Source organism: Macrobrachium nipponense, chromosome 8, assembly GCF_015104395.2.
Source record: "Macrobrachium nipponense isolate FS-2020 chromosome 8, ASM1510439v2, whole genome shotgun sequence".
NCBI lineage: Eukaryota > Metazoa > Arthropoda > Malacostraca > Decapoda > Palaemonidae > Macrobrachium > Macrobrachium nipponense.
The window spans coordinates 24,531,369-24,540,739 of NC_087203.1; positions in this window are offsets into that span (position 1 = coordinate 24,531,369).

Genomic DNA, 9,371 nt, shown 5'->3' on the forward strand with positions numbered 1-9,371 from the left:
TGTATGTATTTATATTTCCCAGTGTGTTGTGACATTCAGACGAGAGAGAGAGAGAGAGAGAGAGAGAGAGAGAGGAGGTGGGACAATTGGAGGGGGCAGAGAAGGGAGTGGAAAGGGGGAGAGGTGATAGAAGGACAGGTGTGGGAGGAGGATGGGGGTGGGAGCTTGTTGATTGGGGGAGGAGGGAACTGATGAAAGGGAGGGGCGAAGTCGACTTATCTGAACCTTTGCTCAGGTGTTGGAGTTCTCACTGACTACAAGTATATAGATTTGACTAACTCTTGTAACATTACATTGGTTTATAAATTCACCCGTAGAAAATAAGTGACACCACAATCTGAGACTACTACCTATGTACCTAGCAGTGACCTAAAGGTTCCATACTAACTACCTATGGTGTCGGGCCTTTTCTGTAGTATGGGTTGAATGAACTCATTTCCACGGGTCCTTCCTTGCTCCTTGTCTAATAAGCCAAAGTCAAATATTTATTATTAAAATTGTATATCAGTAACGTATAAAAACCATACTTGACAAGTTATTAAAAAAAAAAATAAATATCAAAAAAGGAATTGTGCACGATCACATTTCAAGGCCGTTAAGGACTGTACCGGGACCCGACACCCTACCGCTCCCCTCACCGCGCTCCCCCCCCAAAAAAAAAAAAAAAAAAACACACACACACACAAAAAAATCAATAATAATAAAGCTAAAACATGTCTCTTGACCAGATGTTAGCCCCTAATTTTTCCTGAAAATGTTGCAGCCAGTTCTCACCAAAGTAGATTAGAGTCCAACCCAGAACATTACAACAATGACATTCCGGATATTTACTCTTTTCTCATTTTATTTTATTTTTTGTATTCCATGTATTCATTCCCATAGCAATAAATATAATTCTTCGTTGGCATGTGGATAAAAGTAGTATATCAAGCGTACAAATTTGAACTGAGTCACGATGTACACACACACACACACACAAATATTTTATCAGATTTATAAAAATAGATTTTTATAAATGGAATACCAGTCTCTTCAAACCATTAGTTTTATAAGGGGGGGGGGGGAGGGCGGAGAGAGAAAGAGAGAAATGGAGGGGGGGATGAAGAAAGTGGTTGCAATTAATCGAGGCAGTTTCAAAAGAACTGTAGTGTGTTTATTTTTCTAAGATCGCTCCAGTGGGGTAAGGTAAAAAAGGCAGAGTATGTAAGTCCCATTAAATGCTTCCCGCAGATATAATCCTTCTTAGGAGGATTCGCTTTAGACCTTGGGAGTCTAGGGAAAGGGTTTGCTTCTTCCCTGTTAACTTTTTTTCTTAAATTTTATTTTCATTCCCGATTCTACTTAGCTATTCCTTCTTTCTCTTTCTATAATTATAGATGCGCTGAATGGCCTGTTGGCTCCGGTGTTTGGACTTGAGACATAGATTCACAAGTCAATCGATCTATTATGCCTTTAGAAAAGACAACCACTCATTCCTTCTTTGCATAACATTTTTATCCAAATCATCCAAGTCAGTCACAGGACTCACATTCTCTCTTCTTTTTTGAAACACTTGAGATTCCACTATATTTCCCGCCTCTCTTGCTTCCTTGTTATGTCTACGAATAGTTATTTCTGACACTTTTGTTGCTTCAGATGTTCTCTGGATAGCCTTCAAAACAACAGTTACAGGACCTTCATGGTGTTTTTATAAAATGAAGTATTTCAGGAAATTATAAACTATTTCCTTGGCCTCAGGTGGTGGGTGAAGACGTTTACGGGAGTCACTTGGGCTGGGATGTCCATACCAAGGTATATAGGATGGTCCATACTTATTCACAGAGGGTAATCGAGAGCGAGTATCCTTTAATGATATTGACCATGACCTTTTAAATCCTCTTAAAAATCATAGGTTCCCTAAACTCAGATCTGGCATCGCCGGGGAAAATATATCCCATATATTCATTTGCATTAATGAAACTAAGGTTTTAACGAAGAATATACGAAATAAGATATATTCAAAATATCTGTTGCAAACAAAGAACCACATTTCAAGAAATGAAAGCTATTCCAATAGACTCCATGAAGCTAATATGATCGCCATAACATGAAAATTGGTAACGTATATCTGTACAAGCCACACCACAGCGATCTTAGAAAAGTAAACGTACTATAGAGTGTATAACGGTGAGCTGGGAAACTTTCGCCTCAGATCTAACTAGATTTATTCTATCTTTTTAGATCTCGATTTATTCTATCTTTTGAGAACGAAGAAGAAATGATTAAACATTGAATTAAGATGTCACAAGCCTTTCTTTGATGCCACAAGCAAATTTCCAAAAACTCTAAAATTCAGAGCTTCTCTACATATATACTCTATTTCTGTGATACCCAGAGAAATCTGATTTCTTTCTCTTCGTGATGAAGGGTAAACCAGGGCACCTTCCAACGGTTACATTTGGAAAAGGGTACTTTCATTTCACTACTTCTGATGATTTCGGACACAAAATCAGTTAACACCTGCTAATCTCTAAACATTCCCTCACTAAACCTAAACACACACCACCCACTAAACCCAAATGAACCCCCACTAAAACTAAACACACCCCATTAAGCCAAAACACACACCCACTAAACCTAAATCCATTCCACCAAACCTAAACACATCCTCCACTAAACATAAACACCCCTCCCACTAAACCTAAACACACTAAAACTAAACACACAGCACTCACAAAACCTAAACACACCACTAAACCTAAATACAACAACCACTAAACATAAACTCACACCCAATAAACCTAAACGCATTCCCTCTGTACCTAAACTCGTCGCCACTATACCTAAACACGCACAAACCTCACTAATTGTAAACACACCCCTAACTAAACCTAAATACATAGCCCCTGCTAAAGTTATCATCACTTCAAAACTAAATACATCCCCACTAATCCTAAACACCCCTCACGAAACAAACCTACACACACCCCCACTAAACCTAAACATATGCAGACACCCACTATAGCTAAACACAAACCTTCATACAGAATTAATAATCACAGTAAAGCAAAGCATTTCAATAATATATTTCTATATTCTGGTGTACTTTCACATGAAATGAGGTATGATAAACCTGTAGTTTATTTACCACATAAAAAGGGAAAGGGGGAGGGGGAGGGGAGGGGGAGGGGGATGCGGAAGGGGAATGGGATGGCGCTGAAGTACGGGTTTTGGGACCTACCCCATTATCTAAGTTGGGTCAAATGATGGCCACATGCCAAATTCCGTTTAGAACAGTCAAGCTGTTCGCATTTCATTAGCGACAAACATACAAACATTGTGTTTTATATATATATATATATATATATATATATATATATATATATATATATATATATATATATTATATATATATAATTACAATTTAGTAAAAAAAATATAATAAATGATGGCAATATCCCATTTAAATTATATTTACAATATATTCTGTAAAACACGAACAATGCATCATCTAAATAACGTTCGTCATGAAAAAATTTACAACAAAAAAAAAAGCTTATAGTTGTGTTCGCGTTAACTGCAGGAATTCAGTCATTAATGGAAAATATCAGATAAGATGAATTTACGTTAAATATTTATCGCTGAAAACTGTTTTCCACAAGAAAGCAAACTCATATTCTCATTCCAAAGCTTTCCAACTTGGAAGAATCTAGATTGGATGATAAAAATCTACCTAATATTAGAATAAAAGGACAATTTATAAACAGTTTCTTTCGGGACAATATAAGCTCTAACGAGGGAACTATCCTGGAACTCAACTGATTTCATCATGATAAGTCCTCATCTGAAATATACAACTGGGATAATGCCTCTACCTAATCAATATTAGCTGCTATATCAACGTTTTACGACACAAGGTACCACAATAAAAGTAAAATTTATATAATAATGCATTTACTTTGGGATAAAACTTGGTGTATTTCGTGGCAGCAAGTAGCAGTGTTTCAACATCACGGACAGTACTGAAATGAAATATTTTGTTTATATTTATGTAGGAGTATAGATAGCTTTCCGTTAGCAATTTAGGGTGATCATTTATTTGAGATCTAAAAGGGGGACACCCTTATAAATTAACAAGTACATATGTGCTATGCATAAGCATAGTCGTAATATATATATAATATATATATATATATATATATTATATATATATAAATATATATATATATATATATATAGAGAGAGAGAGAGAGAGAGAGAGAGAGAGAGAGAGAGAGAGAGAGAGAGAGAGAGGATTGCAGCTGCTTGATCTTTTCATCCTGAGTCCTGACATATGAAACTGATTCTTCTAAAAATTATATATTTAGTTATATATATATAAAACGTTTGATTAAATGAAGAGTATGATTCAGTCAGCATTTATTCAGAGCAAGTGTTACTTTCAGTAGTAAAATCTATGCTTTGATAGCATAAAAGGAAAACTTAATAGACATTATTCTATGAAGAGTAAAACAAAAGAAAAACCATTTTTATATTAGCCAATATGCTCCTGCAAGAGCCTTAGATGCTTCGAGAAAAAAAATAATTTTCTCTCATTTTTGAACAATTAGCATTTTATTACGATTTTCATATGCAATGGGGCAAATTCGTAAATGGGGACTCCCCTTTACTACGCCCCCCCAAAGGTAGTGATTTTTGTGGGGACAGCTTCAAAATAGGGTATTGTGGGGGACGCCTGGTCACCCTACCAATATAGCACTTAAATAGGACTTTGGAATGCTGACTGTCTACGAAAACAAAAATGAAAAAGTTAATTGAACGGAGACCTTGTTTCATGGTTTTATGCAGACACTGTAATCTTTTTGTATATAAACCTATTTTGACTTTTATGCACATATACCTCTCTTAAGTCGAGCTTTTCACTCCCCTTCTACCTTATCCAGATAAGTCCATGTATATGAATATTAAAATTGTAACATATTATATATATTTATATATATATATATATATATATATATATATATATATATATATATATATATATATATATATAAAACCTAAGTGCTAACCAAGATATCATTATTTCCAGTTATCTGAACAGTTATTCCAACCGAGATGCACTTGGGATGATAATTTTAGGGCGTCCAAATCCGCAACCCAGACATTGTATAATAACCTTCCAGTGTCATGATTCAGTGGTGATCAGACGAACTGCTTTATCGGAGGAGTAATATTACCCAACTCAAGACACTTTCAAATATTTGGGAACCATTATTACCAGCAATGGATGACTAGTTACAGAATTCAAGGAGAGAATAGGGAGGGCAGAACAAGCATTGGGCATGCTAAAAACAGTTTGGAGGTCAAATCAAATATCAATTCACAGCAAAATCAAAATTTACATTTCACTTGTAAGATCGATATTAACATATGGGCACCAGTCGTGGTACAACACTGAACAACTGTGCAAACTTTCTTGCCTTTGAGTATAAAGAACTGAGAAGGATTTTGGGAATCAAATGGCAGCAGCATAATACAAACAAATGGGGAAATTTGCGAGGTGGCAGGGGTGCCCTTTGTGAACGATATAGTTGGCTTATCAAGATGGAGATGGATGGGGCATATTTTAAGAAGAGAAGATGAGTTAGTCCAGGATGCACCTGAATGGAAGTCGCTGGGCAGGAGAGGACGAGGTAGACCATGAAAAACTTGGCTGATGACAATGCGGAGGGAGGTTGGATCTGAGAATTGGGTCGAGCTCCGAGAGATGGCACAGGAAAGACATATGGCGTGAATCCATTGAGGCCCTATGCATCCCGTGGGTGCCAGAGGATTAAGTAAGCGAGTAAGTAATGATAATGTGGCTTTGACAATTGATATTAAGAAACCCATATGAACCTTCGAATGTCTCCGCAAAATGTGTATAGGACAAAATAAACTAATTGTTAAACTTGCTATAGTCGTCGATTCATTTCATCTGTCCACCCACGGCTGAAGATCTGAACATGGGCGTGACTGGCTGACAATAAACGTTTCCGATATTGTTGGCTTTTGATAAATATTAAACCATTTCTTCAATTTCACATTTGAATGTATATATAAATAAATAACCCTCGCCCTTTCTTGTATAAATAATACACATGCCGATTGTATCGATAATATATCAACAGGCAAACAAAACACGGGTATATATCAAACAGTCTACTCATAGAAAGCACAAACAAACGATGAGATTCAATATATATGAATTATCTCATTAGTATGGCCCAGTCTACACTTGACCTATGTTCACGAACGGTTCAAATCACAAGACTTCTATCATTCAATGTTTACGCACAGTTTTATTGCATGCTTATAAAAATAACATTATTATAACAACAAAGTCTGTTTACTCAAATATATACATACATACATATATACATATATATATTATATATTCATATATAATATATTTATATATATCATAGGGGTAGCAGACCCGACCAACATCCAGGTTGAAGATATATTTAGAATACTAAAATCATCACTCACTTATAAAAAATCTAAAAAAGCACAACATATATTTGACATTTACAAATACAAATTAAAACGAGAACTTGAAAGGAACACCTACCAAGGTAAGAGTTAAAAAGTGACTAAAAAGGCAGAGAAAATTAACATTAGAAGATGACTAAACAGAACGTGGAGAGTAAACAAACAGGCAGTTATGCTAAACAGTTGCGTGGAACAGGCAGTTATGCTAAAAACAGTTGTGTGGACGACGATTGGGTGTTTAAAGTTGGTACATTGGTCTTAATAAGAAGGGACTCCAGCACCATCAACTCGTCGTCTCTACTTGCTGATCCAATAATCTTAAAATCATTGATGTCCAAGCGGGCACCACAAATCTGAGAGTGATTCCGAATATTAGATAATTCGGGATTGGACAATCTGCATCCTGTCCTAAAGCTGACACCTTGATGGGAGCAGAAACGGACCCTGAGAAGCCTCCTCGTACATCCAACGTAGGTTCCCAGACTACATCTGGGACAGGTATATTGATAAACAATGTTGGATGTCAAGGAAGGGCTCAGTCTGTCCTTCACTCTGAAAAAAGAACGTATACTTAGAGGATTTCGTGGGATCAACTTCAAATTAACTGCTGGCAGTTCATTATGAATTAAATTCATGAATTTCTTTTTAAAGCTTTTATCGTGAAGGAAAGGGAACTTTGCATAAATACATAATTTTGGAGCGGTATATATGGGAACAGGCGGTTTCATTTTAGTGGTTAGGAGCTTATTAAGGACTCTATGGAAATAGTGGGAGGGAAAACAATTATTGCGGAAGAAATTTGCCAAAAACTCAACTTCTTTATGAAAAGCTGACCAGGTGGAAGTCAGAGAGTATGCCCTATGGAGGAGGGTAGAGAGAGAATTCAACTTGAAATTTAAATTGCATGAGCTATAAAAATTGGTGCCCAACCTTGTAAAAGTATTTTTCCTATGAATACTGGTTTGAAAGCAAGCATCTTCCCTAGTGACACGTACATCAAGAAATGATAGAGAGTTGTGAGTTTCTTTCTCTACTGTAAACTTTATATTGGGGTGTTGAGCGTTAATGAATTCTAAAAAGGAGTCGGCGTTAAAATCGTGTTTAAACAAGGCAAAGGTGTCGTCTACATACCTCTTATAAAATAATGGGTGAAAACTAAGGGGGCAATTGTCAAATACTGTCTCCTCCAGGGAGTTCATGAAAATATTGGCGAAGGTAGGGGATGGCAATGGGAAGCCCTTTAGGCCCTACCTTCGCCAATATTTTCATGAACTCCCTGGAGGAGACAGTATTTGACAATTGCCCCCTTAGTTTTCACCCATTATTTTATAAGAGGTATGTAGACGACACCTTTGCCTTGTTTAAACACGATTTTAACGCCGACTCCTTTTTAGAATTCATTAACGCTCAACACACAATATAAAGTTTACAGTAGAGAAAGAAACTCACAACTCTCTATCATTTCTTGATGTACGTGTCACTAGGGAAGATGCTTGCTTTCAAACCAGTATTCATAGGAAAAATACTTTTACAGGGTTGGGCACCAATTTTTATAGCTCATGCAATTTAAATTTCAAGTTGAATTCTCTCTCTACCCTCCTCCACAGGGCATACTCTCTGACTTCCACCTGGTCAGCTTTTCATAAAGAAGTTGAGTTTTTGGCAAATTACTTCCGCAATAATTGTTTTCCCTCCCACTATTTCCATAGAGTCCTTAATAAGCTCCTAACCACTAAAATGAAACCGCCTGTTCCCATATATACCGCTCCAAAATTATGTATTTATGCAAAGTTCCCTTTCCTTCACGATAAAAGCTTTAAAAAGAAATTCATGAATTTAATTCATAATGAACTGCCAGCAGTTAATTTGAAGTTGATCCCACGAAATCCTCTAAGTATACGTTCTTTTTTCAGAGTGAAGGACAGACTGAGCCCTTCCTTGACATCCAACATTGTTTATCAATATACCTGTCCCAGATGTAGTCTGGGAACCTACGTTGGATGTACGAGGAGGCTTCTCAGGTCCGTTTCTGCTCCCATCAAGGTGTCAGCTTTAGGACAGGATGCAGATTGTCCAATCCCGAATTATCTAATATTCGGAATCACTCTCAGATTTGTGGTGCCCGCTTGGACATCAATGATTTTAAGATTATTGGATCAGCAAGTAGAGACGACGAGTTGATGGTGCTGGAGTCCCTTCTTATTAAGACCAATGTACCAACTTTAAACACCCAATCGTCGTCCACACAACTGTTTTTAGCATAACTGCCTGTTCCACGCAACTGTTTAGCATAACTGCCTGTTTGTTTACTCTCCACGTTCTGTTTAGTCATCTTCTAATGTTAACTTTTCTCTGCCTTTTTAGTCACTTTTTAACTCTTACCTTGGTAGGTGTTCCTTTCAAGTTCTCGTTTTAATTTGTATTTGTAAATGTCAAATATATGTTGTGCTTTTTTAGATTTTTTATAAGTGAGTGATGATTTTAGTATTCTTAATATATAATTTCCAGCCTTGAGGATGCATCATGTGATGTGAAACGTCGGTGTAATAAACGATACCTGTGAAAGACATGCCTTTACCTCTTCAACCTATATATATATATATATATATATATATATATATATATATATATATATATATATATATATATATATTGAAAAGAAAATCACAATGTCATTGCGATTAGCTATGCATTAGCTGAAATTTCCCGCCTGCCAGCTAATGCAACAATGGCTGTTCTATTTATTGCCCTCCCCACAAGCCCTCGACAGCCTCATTGATTTCATTCCATTTCGAATGTTAACGTACTCGTGTATTTTAAATGCAAGAAATTTTTAAAATATTTTATTCGCACTTGCA